The sequence below is a fragment of the Rattus norvegicus genome, chromosome 10, assembly GCF_021556685.1.
Source record: "Rattus norvegicus strain SHRSP/BbbUtx chromosome 10, alternate assembly SHRSP_T2T, whole genome shotgun sequence".
Taxonomy (NCBI): Eukaryota; Metazoa; Chordata; class Mammalia; order Rodentia; family Muridae; genus Rattus; species Rattus norvegicus.
The window spans coordinates 48,642,408-48,657,896 of NC_141543.1; positions in this window are offsets into that span (position 1 = coordinate 48,642,408).

Genomic DNA, 15,489 nt, shown 5'->3' on the forward strand with positions numbered 1-15,489 from the left:
AAGCCCTTCACTTTCATTTTGACCTAGGATTCTTTCTGCTGCTTCTTGTAGTCTTCCCACAAACTGAGTGTAGGGCTCTTGTGCCCCCTGGATTATTTTAGTTAAAGGGGTGGTGAGTGCCCCTGTAGCAGGAACTGACCTCCAAGCGGACAGAGTCGCCTGTGCTGTTTGGTCGAGTACACCCCGGGACAGTTCGAGTTGTTTTTCCTCGGAGGCGAATGAGCCTCTCCCACACAGCTTGTCTGCTGTCCAGGAAGCAGTTTTACTTAAAGGATTTTTTTCTGTTCCTAGCAGCAAGGCTCTTTGCCCTATCTATAAACTTGGATTTCCAAGTTAAATATTGCCCTCTAGTGAGGACAGACTGTACCACCTTTGTCCATTCACTAGGAATCAAATATCCAGAGACCACGAGTCCTTCTAAAACAGACAAGGAAAAGGGAGCATTTATACCATAATTTTTAACAGCTGAATGTAATTCCTTTATGTGTTTGAGTTTAAGTTTCTTGTATATGGGACACGAGGTCCCGCCCTCATTCTGATCAGGGCTTTCTTCTTCTGAATCTAAGGGTCCTTCATCATAATCATTTTCTGTCTCACTCTCTTGTTCGTCATTATCATTTTTCTTCCTGGCTATTGTTAGTACTATCTGGTTCAGGTTCGTCTCTGGCCTGTCTGGCACGAGCTCTAGTCATGACTGGGAAGGTCAACTTTGGCTGAGGTTTTTTTTTTTTTTTTATTAACTTGAGTATTTCTTATATACATTTCGAGTGTTATTCCCTTTCCTGGTTTCTGGGCAAACATCCCCCTCCCCCCTCCCCTTCCTTATGGGTGTTCCCCTCCCAACCCTCCCCCCATTGCCGCCCTCCCCCCCATAGTCTAGTTCACTGGGGGTAAAGTCGTAGCAGGACCCAGGGCTTCCCCTTCCACTGGTGCTCTTACTAGGATATTCATTGCTACCTATGAGGTCAGAGTCCAGGGTCAGTCCATGTATAGTCTTTAGGTAGTGGCTTAGTCCCTGGAAGCTCTGGTTGCTTGGCATTGTTGTACATATGGGGTCTCGAGCCCCTTCAAGCTCTTCCAGTTCTTTCTCTGATTCCTTCAACGGGGGACCTATTCTCAGTTCAGTGGTTTGCTGCTGGCATTCGCCTCTGTATTTGCTGTATTCTGGCTGTGTCTCTCAGGAGCGATCTACATCCGGCTCCTGTCGGTCTGCACTTCTTTGCTTCATCCATCTTGTCTAATTGGGTGGCTGTATATGTATGGGCCACATGTGGGGCAGGCTCTGAATGGGTGTTCCTTCAGTCTCTGTTTTAATCTTTGCCTCTCTATTCCCTGCCAAGGGTATTCTTTTTCCTCATTTAAAGAAGGAGTGAAGCATTCACATTTTGATCATCCGTCTTGAGTTTCGTTTGTTCTAGGGATCTAGGGTAATTCAAGCATTTGGGCTAATAGCCACTTATCAATGAGTGCATACCATGTATGTCTTTCTGTGATTGGGTTAGCTCACTCAGGATGATATTTTCCAGTTCCAACCTTTTGCCTACGAATTTCATAAACTCGTTGTTTTTGATAGCTGAGTAATATTCCATTGTGTAGATGTACCACATTTTCTGTATCCATTCCTCTGTTGAAGGGCATCTGGGTTCTTTCCAGCTTCTGGCTATTATAAATAAGGCTGCAATGAACATAGTGGAGCACGTGTCTCTTTTATATGTTGAGGCATCTTTTAGGTATATGCCCAAGAGAGGTATAGCTGGATCCTGAGGCAGTTCAATGTCCAATTTTCTGAGGAACCTCCAGACTGATTTCCAGGATGGTTGTACCAGTCTGCAATCCCACCAACAATGGAGGAGTGTTCCTCTTTCTCCACATCCTCTCCAGCATCTGCTGTCACCTGAGTTTTTGATCTTAGCCATTCTCACTGGTGTGAGGTGAAATCTCAGGGTTGTTTTGACTTGCATTTCCCTTATGACTAAAGATGTTGAACATTTCTTTAGGTGTTTCTCAGCCATTCGGCATTCCTCAGCTGTGAATTCTTTGTTTAGCTCTGAACCCCATTTTTTAATAGGGTTATTTGTTTCCCTGCGGTCTAACTTCTTGAGTTCTTTGTATATTTTGGATATAAGGCCTCTATCTGTTGTAGGATTGGTAAAGATCTTTTCCCAATATGTTGGTTGCCGATTTGTCCTAACCTCAGTGTCCTTTGCCTTACAGAAGCTTTGCAGTTTTATGATATCCCATTTGTCGATTCTTGATCTTAGAGCATACGCCATTGGTGTTTTGTTCAGGAAATTTTTTCCAGTGCCCATGTGTTCCAGATGCTTCCCTAGTTTTTCTTCTATTAGTTTGAGTGTGTCTGGTTTGATGTGGAGGTCCTTGATCCACTTGGACTTAAGCTTTGTACAGGGTGATAAGCATGGATCGATCTGCATTCTTCTACATGTTGCCCTCCAGTTGAACCAGCACCATTTGCTGAAACTGCTATCTTTTTTCCATTGGATGGTTTTGGCTCCTTTGTCAAAAATCAAGTGACCATAGGTGTGTGGGTTCATTTCTGGGTCTTCAATTCTATTCCATTGGTCTATCTGTTTGTCTCTGTACCAAGACCATGCAGTTTTTATCACTATTGCTCTGTAATACTGCTTGAGTTCAGGGATAGTGATTCCCCCTGAAGTCCTTTTATTGTTGAGGATAGCTTTAGCTATCCTGGGTTTTTTGTTATTCCATATGAATTTGCAAATTGTTCTGTCTAACTCTTTGAAGAATTGGATTGGTATTTTGATGGTGATTGCATTGAATCTGTAGATTGCTTTTGGTAAAATGGCCATTTTTACTATATTAATCCTGCCAATCCATGAGCATGGGAGATCTTTCCATCTTCTGAGGTCTTCTTCAATTTCTTTCTTCAGTGTCTTGAAGTTCTTATTGTACAGATCTTTTACTTGCTTGGTTAAAGTCACACCGAGGTACTTTATATTATTTGGGTCTATTATGAAGGGTGTCGTTTCCCTAATTTCTTTCTCTGCTTGTTTCTCTTTTGTATAGAGGAAGGCAACTGATTTATTTGAGTTAATTTTATACCCAGCCACTTTGCTGAAGTTGTTTATCAGCTTTAGCAGTTCTCTGGTGGAACTTTTGGGATCACTTAAATATACTATCATATCATCTGCAAATAGTGATATTTTGACCTCTTCTTTTCCGATCTGTATCCCCTTGATCTCCTTTTGTTGTCTGATTGCTCTGGCTAGAACTTCAAGAACTATATTGAATAAGTAGGGAGAGAGTGGGCAGCCTTGTCTAGTCCCTGATTTTAGTGGGATTGCTTCAAGTTTCTCTCCATTTAGTTTAATGTTAGCCACTGGTTTGCTGTATATGGCTTTTACTATGTTTAGGTATGGGCCTTGAATTCCTATTCTTTCCAGGACTTTTATCATGAAGGGGTGTTGAATTTTGTCAAATGCTTTCTCAGCATCTAATGAAATGATCATGTGGTTCTGTTCTTTCAGTTTGTTTATATAATGGATCACGTTGATGGTTTTCCGTATATTAAACCATCCCTGCATGCCTGGGATGAAGCCTACTTGATCCTGGTGGATGATTGTTTTGATGTGCTCTTGGATTCGGTTTGCCAGAATTTTATTGAGTATTTTTGCGTCGATATTCATAAGGGAAATTGGTCTGAAGTTCTCTTTCTTTGTTGGGTCTTTGTGTGGTTTAGGTATAAGAGTAATTGTGGCTTCGTAGAAGGTATTCGGTAGTGATCCATCTGTTTCAGTTTTGTGGAATAGTTTGGTTAATATTGGTATGAGGTCTTCTATGAAGGTTTGATAGAATTCTGCACTAAACCCGTCTGGACCTGGGCTCTTTTTGGTTGGGAGACCTTTAATGACTGCTTCTATTTCCTTAGGAGTTGTGGGGTTGTTTAACTGGTTTATCTGTTCCTGATTTAACTTCGATACCTGGTATCTGTCTAGGAAATTGTCCATTTCCTGAAGATTTTCAAGTTTTGTTGAATATAGGTTTTTATAGTAAGATCTGATGATTTTTTGAATTTCCTCTGAATCTGTAGTTATGTCTCCCTTTTCATTTCTGATTTTGTTAATTTGGACGCACTCTCTGTGTCCTGTCGTTAGTCTGGCTAAGGGTTTATCTATCTTGTTGATTTTCTCAAAGAACCAACTTTTGGTTCTGTTGATTCTTTCTATGGTCCTTTTTGTTTCTACTTGGTTGATTTCAGCTCTGAGTTTGATTATTTCCTGCCTTCTACTCCTCCTGGGTGTATTTGCTTCTTTTTGTTCTAGAGCTTTTAGGTGTGCTGTCAAGCTGCTGACATATGCTCTTTCCTGTTTCTTTCTGCAGGCACTCAGCGCTATGAGTTTTCCTCTTAGCACAGCTTTCATTGTGTCCCATAAGTTTGAGTATGTTGTATCTTCATTTTCATTAAATTCTAAAAAGTTTTTCATGTCTTTCTTTATTTCTTCCTTGACCAGGTTATCATTGAGTAGAGCATTGTTCAATTTCCACGTATATGTGGGCATTCTTCCCTTATTGTTATTGAAGACCAGTTTTAGGCCGTGGTGGTCCGATAGCACGCAGGGGATTATTTCTATCTTTCTGTACCTGTTGAGGCCCGTTTTTTGACCAATTATAAGGTCAATTTTGGAGAAAGTACCATGAGGAGCTGAGAAGAAGGTATATCCTTTTTCTTTAGGATAGAATGTTCTATAAATATCCGTTAAGTCCATTTGGCTCATGACTTCTCTTAGTCTGTCGACATCACTGTTTAATTTCTGTTTCCATGATCTGTCCATTGATGAGAGTGGGGTGTTGAAATCTCCCACTATTATTGTGTGAGGTGCAATGTGTGTTTTGAGCTTTAGTAAGGTTTCTTTTACGTATGTAGGTGCCCTTGTATTTGGGGCATAGATATTTAGGATTGAGAGTTCATCTTGGTGGATTTTTCCTTTGATGAATATGAAGTGTCCTTCCTTATCTTTTTTGATGACTTTTAGTTGAAAATTGATTTTATGTGATATTAGAATGGCTACTCCAGCTTGCTTCTTCCGACCATTTGCTTGGAAAGTTGTTTTCCAGCCTTTCACTCTGAGGTAGTGTCTGTCTTTGTCTCTGAGGTGTGTTTCCTGTAGGCAGCAGAATGCAGGGTCCTCGTTGCGTATCCAGTTTGTTAATCTATTTCTCTTTATTGGGGAGTTGAGGCCATTGATATTGAGAGATATTAACGAATAGTGATTATTGCTGCCTGTTATATTCATATTTGGATGTGAGGTTATGTTTGTGTGCTTTCATTCTCTTTGTTTTGTTGCCAAGACGATTAGTTTCTTGCTTCTTCTAGGGTATAGCTTGCCACCTTATGTTGGGCTTTACCATTTATTATCCTTTGTAGTGCTGGATTTGTAGAAAGATATTGTGTAAATTTGGTTTTGTCATGGAATATCTTGGTTTCTCCATCTATGTTAATTGAGAGTTTTGCAGGATACAGTAACCTGGGCTGGCATTTGTGTTCTCTTAGGGTCTGTATGACATCTGTCCAGGATCTTCTGGCCTTCATAGTTTCTGGCGAGAAGTCTGGTGTGATTCTGATAGGTCTGCCTTTATATGTTACTTGACCTTTTTCCCTTACTTCTTTTAATATTCTTTCTTTATTTTGTGCGTTTGGTGTTTTGACAATTATGTGACGGGAGGTGTTTCTTTTCTGGTCCAATCTATTTGGAGTTCTGTAGGCTTCTTGTATGTCTATGGGTATCTCTTTTTTTAGGTTAGGGAAGTTTTCTTCTATGATTTTGTTGAAGATATTTACTGGTCCTTTGAGCTGGGAGTCTTCACTCTCTTCTATACCTATTATCCTTAGGTTTGATCTTCTCATTGAGTCCTGGATTTCCTGTATGTTTTGGACCAGTAGCTTTTTCCGCTTTACATTATCTTTGACAGTTGAGTCAATGATTTCTATGGAATCTTCTGCTCCTGAGATTCTCTCTTCCATCTCTTGTATTCTGTTGGTGAAGCTTGTATCTACAGCTCCTTGTCTCTTCTTTTGGTTTTCTATATCCAGGGTTGTTTCCATGTGTTCTTTCTTGATTGCTTCTATTTCCATTTTTAATTCCTTCAACTGTTTGATTGTGTTTTCCTGGAATTCTTTCAGGGATTTCTGCGATTCCTCTCTGTAGGCTTCTACTTGTTTATTAATGTTTTCCTGTGTTTCTCTAAGGGAGTTCTTCACGTCTTTCTTGAAGTCCTCCAGCATCATGATCAAATATGATTTTGAAACTAGATCTTGCTTTTCTGGTGTGTTTGGATATTCCATGTTTGTTTTGGTGGGAGACTTGGGCTCCGATGATGCCATGTAGTCTTGGTTTCTGTTGCTTGGGTTTCTGCGCTTGCCTCTCGCCATCAGATTATCTCTAGTGTTACTTTGTTCCGCTATTTCTGATAGTGGCTAGACTGTCCTATAAGCCTGTGTGTCAGGAGTGCTGTAGACCTGTTTTCCTCTCCTTCAGTCAGTTATGGGGACAGAGTGTTCTGCTTTCGGGCGTGTAGTTTTTCCTCTCTACAGGTCTTCAGCTGTTCCTGTGGGCCTGTGTCTTGAGTTCACCAGGCAGCTTTCTTGTAGCAGAAAAGTTGGTCTTACCTGTGGTCCCAAGGCTGAAGTTCGCTCGTGGGGTGCTGCCCACGGGCTCTCTGCAGCGGCAGCAACCAGGAAGATATGCGCCGCCTCTGGCTGAGGTTTTTTAATGGTGTTAGATGGCCTTTTTGGGGCAACTTGTTACTTTCTCATGGTTTCTTGTAAGTTTTGAATCTCTAATGTAAGGTCCCCTAGCTCCTGTTGTAAATGTAAGGCTTGTTTGAGTCTGGTGATTTGAGCCTGAAGCGCAGCCTTAGTCTGAGTTAGCCCCTCTGTCACTGTGATTGGCAGAGGTGCAGGAGGAGCTGATGGTATTTGGGGCAGATAGGGTGGGGGGTGGGTAGTTCCGGATCTTTGTGTGAAAAGGACCCGAGGTTCCGGTGGCCCTGGGGCCATATCTCTCTTCCTCATACCTGGCAGCTTTCTCCTCTAGTTTGGCCTCAGAGGCGAGGTCTAGAGTTGAGTCGGGATTTTTCTCAGAAAATTCTTTGAGAGAAGGATAAATGTTTTTTTTGAATTTTTGGACATCTTGGGGTCTTCTAGAGAGTGTAAGGCTTTGGATGAAAGATTTCCCTCATCCCCAGGCATATCAATAACAATGGAAGGGCAAGGAGAATGCGGCTCCCCATTTTCTTTTTCATCGTTACGTGATGGCAGACTCGAGGCTAGTAAGAAGTTCTCTGTGACAGCTAAGAGCTGGGCACTCTCGCCTCCTTCCTCAGCATCTATTATAATGTCTTTAATGATACCCCAGTAACTGAAAAAAGCCGCGGACACTGTGTTGCCAGCTTTCAAAAGCTTATTAATCTCCTGACTAACCTTATTCCAAGTAAGGGGGTGAATATCGGGGCCGCTTAAAATTAACCAAGGACATTTTTCATCTACAAAACAAAAAAATTTGATTAAATCATTTTTCTTAACTCTTATTCCTCTCTCCCTGAGTAAACGCTTGATTTCTCTTATGAAACAAACTTCCTTAGACAATGTCTTCCCAATGGCGATGGGACGACACTTATTCAACCGGTCTTACCTCCCTCTCCAGCGATGCACGAGTGATGCAGCCTGAAGAGTCCTCAATCTCTCCGAGGATCTCCTGTCTCCGTCGTCCGGTAGTTGGTCATACTTCTGGGTCCCTGTGTTCGGGCGCCACTTGACCCGTCCAGCAGGTCCAGTTATTCAGGGTTCTGAAGGGGCGCTACCCTTGGGCCAATGGGGGGAGAGAGAAGAAGGAGACCAAGCAAGATTCTATTGTCAAAGTCTTGTTTATTGGGATGAACGTTACAGCTTTTAAGGCTTTCAGGTAGGGGGAGTGACCTTTGTGAAACACAAAGGAGGGGGAGATGAGGGTATAGGCAGTGATAGCAGGAGGCAAAGAGGTCAGGCAGTGGAGACAGCAGGTGTTGACTCAGGAGATAACTGATATTTGCTTAGGCTGAAGCATCCCGTGAATGTTATCTTCCTGTGCCGTAAATTCATGGGAGAGGCTTTTGTCCCACAATCTCGAGGCTTTATGGCAGTCATCTTAGAGGAGTATGTGTGGCCATGCAGCCAAGAGTCACATAGCCACTTTGAGCTATACAGTCACAAAACGGCCAGGCCCAAATGCAATATGGCTCCGTACACAGTTGAACCAGCACCATTTGCTGAAAATGCTATCTTTTTTCCATAGATGGTTTTGGCTCCTTTTCAAAAATCAAGTGACCATAGGTGACTTGAGGTGAAGACCCATTTCTGGGTCTTCAGTTCTATTCCATTGGTCTATCTGTCTGTCTCTGTACCAAGACCATGCAGTTTTTTTTTTCGGAGCTGGGGGACAATGCAGTTTTTATCACTATTGCTCCCTAATACTGCTTGAGTTCAGGGACAGTGATTCCCACTGAAGTCCCTTTATTGTTGAGGATAGTTTTAGCTATCCTGGTTTTTTTGTTATTCCAGATGAATTTGCAAATTGTTCTGTCTAACTCTTTGAAGAATTGGATTGGTATTTTGATGGGGATTGCATTGAATCTGTAGATCATTTTGGTAAGATGGCCATTTTTACTATATTAATAATGCCAATCCATGAGCATGGGAGATCTTTCCATCTTCTGAGGTCTTCTTCAATTTCTTTCTTCAGAGGCTTGAAGTTCTTATTGTACAGATCTTTTACTTGCTTGGTTAAAGTCACACTGAGATATTTTATATTATTTGGGACTATTATGAAGGGTGTCGTTTCCCTAATTTCTTTCCTGGCTTGTTTCTCTTTTGTGTAGAGGAAGGCTACTGATTTATTTGAGTTAATTTTATACCCAGCCACTTTGTTGAAGTTGTTTATCTGCTTTAGTAGTTCTGTGGTGGAACTTTTGGGATCACTTAAATATACTATCATATCATCTGCAAATAGTGATATTTTGACTTCTTCTTTTGCAATCTGTATCCCCTTGATCTCCTTTTGTTGTCTGATTGCTTGGCTAGAACTTCAAGAACTATATTGAATAAATAGGGAGAGAGTGGGCAGCCTTGTCTAATCCCTGGTTTTAGTGGGATTGCTTCAAGTTTCTCTCCATTTAGTATAATGTTAGCAACTGGTTTGCTGTATATGGCTTTTACTATGTTTAGGAATGGGCCTTGAATTCCTATTCTTTCCAGGACTTTTATCATGAAGGGGTGTTGAATTTTGTCAAATGCTTTCTGAGCATCTAATGAAATGATCATGTGGTTTTGTTCTTTCAGTTTGTTTATATAATGGATCATGTTGATGGTTTTCCGTATATTAAACCATCCCTGCATGCCTGGGATGAAGCCTACTTGATCATGGTGGATGATTGTTTTGATGTGCTCTTGGATTCGGTTTGCCAGAATTTTATTGAGTATTTTTGTGTCAATATTCATAAGGGAAATTGGTCTGAAGTTCTCTTTCTTTGTTGGGTCTTTGTGTGGTTTAGGTATAAGAGTAATTGTGGCGTCATAGAAGGAATTTGGTAATGCTCCATCTGTTTCAATTTTGTGGAATAGTTTGGATAGTATTGGTAAGAGGTTTTCTATGAAGGTCTGATAGAATTCTGCACTAAACCTGTCTGGACCTGGGCTATTTTTAGTTGGGAGACCTTTAATGACTGCTTCTATTTCGTTAGGAGGTATGGGGTTGTTTAAATGGTTTATCTGTTCCTGATTTAACTTCGGTACCTGGTATCTGTCTAGGAAATTGTCCATTTCCTCCAGATTTCCAAGTTTTGTTGAGTATAGGCTTTTGTAGTAGGATCTGATGGTTTTTTGAATTTCTTCTGATTCTGCAGTTATGTCTCCCTTTTCATTTCTGATTTTGTTAATTTGTATACACTCTCTGTGTCCTCTTGTTAATATGGCTAAGGGTTTATCTATCTTGTTGATTTTCTCAAAGAACCAACTTTTGGTTCTGTTGATTCTTTGTATGGTCCTTTTTGTTTCTACTTGGTTGATTTCAGCTCTTAATTTGATTATTTCCTGCCTTCTACTCCTCCTGGGTGCTTTTGACTGTTTTTGTTCTAGAGCTTTTAGGTGTGCTGTCAAGTGGCTGAAATATGCTCTCTCCTGTTTCTTTGTGCAGGCACTCAGAGCCATGAGTTTTCCTCTTAGCACAGCTTTCACTGTGTCCCATAAGTTTGGGTATGTTGTACCTTCATTTTCATTAAATTCTAAGAAGTCTTTAATTTCTTTCTTTATTTCTTCCTTGACCAGGTTATCATTGAGTAGAGCATTGTTCCACTTCCATGTATATGTGGGTGTTCTTCCCTTATTGTTATTGAAGCCCAGCTTTAGTGTATGGTGGTCTGATAGGATGCGTGTGATTATTTCTATCTTTCTGTATTTGTTGAGGCCTGTTTTATGACCAATTATATGGTCAATTTTGGGGAAAATACCATGAGGTGCTGAGAAGAATGTATATCCTTTTGCTTTAGGATAGAATGTTCTATAAATATCTGTTAAGTCCATTTGGTTCATGACTTCTCTTAGTCTGTCTACGTCTCTGTTTAATTTCTGTTTCCATGACCTGTCCATTGATATGAGGCGGGTGTTGAAATCTCCTAATATTATTGTGTGACGTGCAATGTGTGTTTTGAGCTTTAGTGAGGTTTCTTTTATGTATGTAAGTGCCCTTGTATTTGGAGTATAGATATTTAGGATTGAGAATTCATCTTGGTGGATTTTTCCTTTGATGATTATGAAGTGTCCTTCCTTATCTTTTTTGATGACTTTAATTTGAAATGGTCTTCGGACCATTTGCTTGGAAAGTTGTTTTCCAGCCTTTCACTCTGAGGTAGTGTCTGTCTTTGTCTCTGAGGTGTGTTTCCTGTAGGCAGCAGAATGCAGGTTCCTCATTGCGTATCCAGTTTGTTAATCTATGTCTTTTTATTGGGGAGTTGAGACCATTGATGTTGAGAGCTATTAAGGAACAGTGATTATTGCTTCCTGTTATATTCATATTTGGATGCGAGGTTATGTTTGTGTGCTATTCTTCTCTTTGTTTTGTTGCCAAGATGATTAGTTTCTTGCTTTTTCTAAGGTGTAGCTTGCCTCCTTGTGTTGGGCTTTACTATTTACTATCCTTTGTAGGGTGGACTTGTAGAAAGATATTGTGTAAATTTGGTTTTGTCATGGAATATCTTTGTTTCTCTATCCATGTTAATTGAGAGTTTTGCATTTGTGTTCTCTTAGGGTCTGTATGACATCTGTCCAGGATCTTCTGGGTTTCATAGTCTCTGGCGAGAAGTCTGTTGTGATTCTGATAGGTCTGCCTTTATATGTTACTTGACCTTTTTCCCTTACTGCTTTTAATATTCTTTCTTTGTTTTGTGCATTTGGTGTTTTGACAATTATGTGACGGGAGGAGTTTCTTTTCTGGTTCAATCTATTTGGAGTTCTGTAGGCTTCTTGTATGTTTATGGGAATCTCTTTCTTTAGGGTAGGGAAATTTTCTTCTATGATTTTTGTTAAAAATATTTAGTGGTCCTTTGATGTAGGAGTCTTCACTCTCTTTTATACCTATTATCCTTAGGTTTGATCTCATTGAGTCCTGGATTTCATGTATGTTTTGGAGTAGTAGCTTTTTTCCGTTTTACATTATCTTTGACAGTTGTGTTGATGATTTCTATGGAATCTTCTGCTCCTGAGATTCTCTCTTCTATCTCTTGTATTCTGTTGGTGATGCTTGTATCTATGCCTCCTTGTCTCTTCCTTTGGTTTTCTATATCCAGGGTTGTTTCCCTGTCTTCTTTCTTCATTGCTTCTATTTCCATTTTTAAGTCCTTCAACTGTTTGATTGTGTTTTCCTGGAATTCTTTCAGGGATTTTTGTGATTCCTCTCTATAGCTTCTACTTGTTTATTTAGGTTTTCCTGTGTTTCTCTAAGGGAGTTCTTCACGTCTTTCTTGAAGTCCTCCAGCATCATGATCAAATATGATTTTAAATCTAGATCTTGCTTTTCTGGTGTGTTTGGATATTGAGTGTTTGCTTTGGTGGGAGAATTGGGCTCTGATGATGCCATGCAGTCTTGGTTTCTGTTGCTTGGGTTCCTGCACTTGCCTCTCGCCATCAGATTATCTCTAGTGTTACTTTGTTCTGCTATTTAGGACAGTGGCTTGACTGTCCTATAGGCCTGTGTGTCAGGAGTGCTGTAGACTTGTTTTCCTGTTTTCTTTCAACCAGTTATGGGAACAGAGTGTTCTGCTTTTGGGCGTGTAGTTTTTCCTGTCTACTGGTCTTCAGATGTTCCTGTGGGCCTGTGTGTCCTGAGTTCACTAGGCAGGTCACTTGGAGCAGAAAAGTTGGTCTTACCTGTGGTCCTATGGCTCAAGTTTGCTCGTGGGGTGTTGCTTTTGAGTTCTCCGTGAGGGGGGCAACCAGGAGGGCCTGTGCTGCCTTTTCCCGGGAGCCCCGTGCACAGGGGTCCCAGACGGCGTTAGGTGTTTTCCTCTGGAGTCAGAAATGTGGGCAGAGTGTAGTCTCTTCTGGCTTCCCAGGCGTGTCTGCCTCTCTGAAGGTTTAGCTCTCCCTCCCACGGGATTTGGGTGCAGAGAACTGTTGATCCGGTCCCTTCAGTTCCCGGCGGCCAACTCTCTTCTTACATCATTTTTATTCTTGTGTTTATTTATAAACTATTTCACATCTACACATTAACTATGTAGTAGTAACTACTCACTGTATTTATGGTAATATATAGTTTTATGATTTCTATTGGCTGTTTCACTTCTAAAGATGGCTTAACTATTTGGTATTTTTATCTAGCAATGAGAAATCTTCATTTGTTTTCTTTTTCTTTCTTTTTGATTTTTCTTTGTTCTTCTAAAGAAAATTTGAGTTCAGAGGTACATATTGCACTTCAGTTTTGGAATTTAAATTCCACTTACGGACACAGTTAGTATGATTTAGTAATAGCTATTGAAGCTATTGCAAGCTAACCTCTTATTATGGTTTTTAGTGTATAGCATGCATGTTAACTTAATTTTTATCTTGAAAATCTAGTTGACAAAAGCCAATCCCTATTAAGCTAAGATGTGCAAATAGAATAGACAGGCATTATTCATATGAAACATAGACTTGTTTATTTCAATGCTACAATAACTATAATGGCATGATATACCTGCAGTGTTTTCAAATAACTCATGTCTTTGCTCTTATATGGTTTAAGTTTTCCATTGTGGATGTAGAACCCATTTTCTCTAATATCTATTGCCTTGTTGCTGGATAACTAGGCTCATCCCATGACTGAGCCAAAGTGACTAGCCCAGTGAGAAACATTGATGTACACTTAACTCTGTGCAGTACTGACTTAGAGGCCAGCAGGGAAATAGGAAGACGTTATCAAATGGTAGATCTTTAAATTCTATTCTTTTTTGCTTTTGTGTGTATGGTGTGTAAGTGTGTTTGCATATATGGGTGGGCTCATGTGTGTGAGAGTGTATGCATTATTGTGTGTATGGCTGCTTGAGATTAAGAGCTGGTATCTTTCTCAGCTCTTTGAGAAAGTCCACTGCTCATCTGAAACTGGGGCAATGACTGATGTGGCTTCCTTGTTGAATTGAGGACCTGGCCTATGTTAAACAGGATATTCAGGGAGCTAGCAGGAGCCAGAACAGATGATATTTTTTAAATCTCCAAATTAAAATCTACTAGAATTTCTGGATAGGCTCACAGGAACCTCTATCTACTGGACTTCTTTGTTCTCCATGGCTGGACATGAGAGTGATGGGCCCAGGTGATCTGACTGTAGAACTGATCCTATTTTTAGGTGAAGTAGTTAAATATAAAAAGAAGTGGCAGTGTTTGGTTCTGGAAAGGAGCTGACACATAATTACCTTTTCAGAAATGAAGTTTGTGATGATAAGGGGCCTTGACACTCTCACCAGGTCTTGAGGTTGGAAGCACTAAAACAGAATAGTACATCATTTTCAAGAGAGAATGTCCGTTTCTGATCGTAACATAAATGATTTATTTATGACCACAATAATCTATGAGATCTGACTTCTCATGAATTTGCATTCTAATTTCTGTCCTTAGCCCTAGTAGTATTTGCTACATGGGAAAAGAACAGTTCTGTCAGGAAGGAAGTGAGAAAGATTCCATGTTGTTGTCTGACATCTTCTACAAGGTGGATTTTAATTTATAACTGCGGTCTGGTATAAAACCAGTGCAAAAGATGGAATCAATCTACCACCAAGAAATAGGAGTTTCAAAAAGATAGAAACTGAAGAGCAATCTTCCTTAGCATCAGAACTATCCACTCCATATGAAATTACTGCTATGTAGCCTGACGGCCCAAGAGAATATAAAGTTTACAAGAAAGTAAATTATTTCAAATATTGTAAGTAGCAGAGCAAAGAAGAAACATGCAGGAAGCCCGTTTGAACAAGGATTCCAGTTCTGGTCGATCCAGAAACCCGTTTCTCTCACTTGCTGCTTTTTCTTTCTTCAGTCTCACTGCTTTCTCTCTAATTTAGCTTCAGGTGTGACACTCCTGTAACATGTCACATGCAAACTCATGTCAGAACAGAGAGTGGAATCAAGTCAGACCCAGATCAGAATCACTGCACTAGACACTTCTCTTAAAGACTGCTGTCCTGCTCATCCAGACACCTGGGAATGGGCTTCTTCACCACAGGTCATAAGACAGTACTTGGCCTCCTCATGCACCAAGGTTTATACTTGGCAAACATGGGACACTGTGCTGAGGCTCTCGGAGAACAATGCCAAACACATGTTAAAGATTCTGCATTTGGCAAACTGATTGGAGGTCCTGTGAACATGAAGCTTTGGAACATCACAGAGACAGAGCCCATTTACCCTGGGCTGTCTATAGTGTCCTGAGGAGCCATTCATTGCCCACTGTGGTTTCTGCCAGCATGTCTTTGACAAGCAGGTCACACCCTTGAATGTATTGGCTTCTTAGAATGCTAGCTTCCCTGACTCTGAAGTCTTTCCATGTCACCAGACCTCATCTAAGAACCACAGCAGAGATTTCCCCAATTTGCCACAACCTGAATCCTGAGATTTCCACAAGTGTAGTTTAAAATGCCTTGAGTTTTGGCTTATGACTTGTTTGTGCTTTGAAATAGCCCATGAGACTTTGAAACAAGTCATATGGAAAAACATGAACCCAAGTTCCAGGGCTGTGGTCATTCACATTTGGCTCAAGAATAAGTGGTTTTTCACTTCAATTAAATCTACTGTGAGATTGTTTTTGGAGAATATATTTATATTGAATGGCAGGTACCCTGACCATTTGAAACCCTTGGGCAAATTGAACTATCCAAATTTAAATCGCTAACACATTATTTTTACTATATCACAGAACAGGAGCTAAGGGAGAAATCTGTATCTTGTTCTTTATTTTT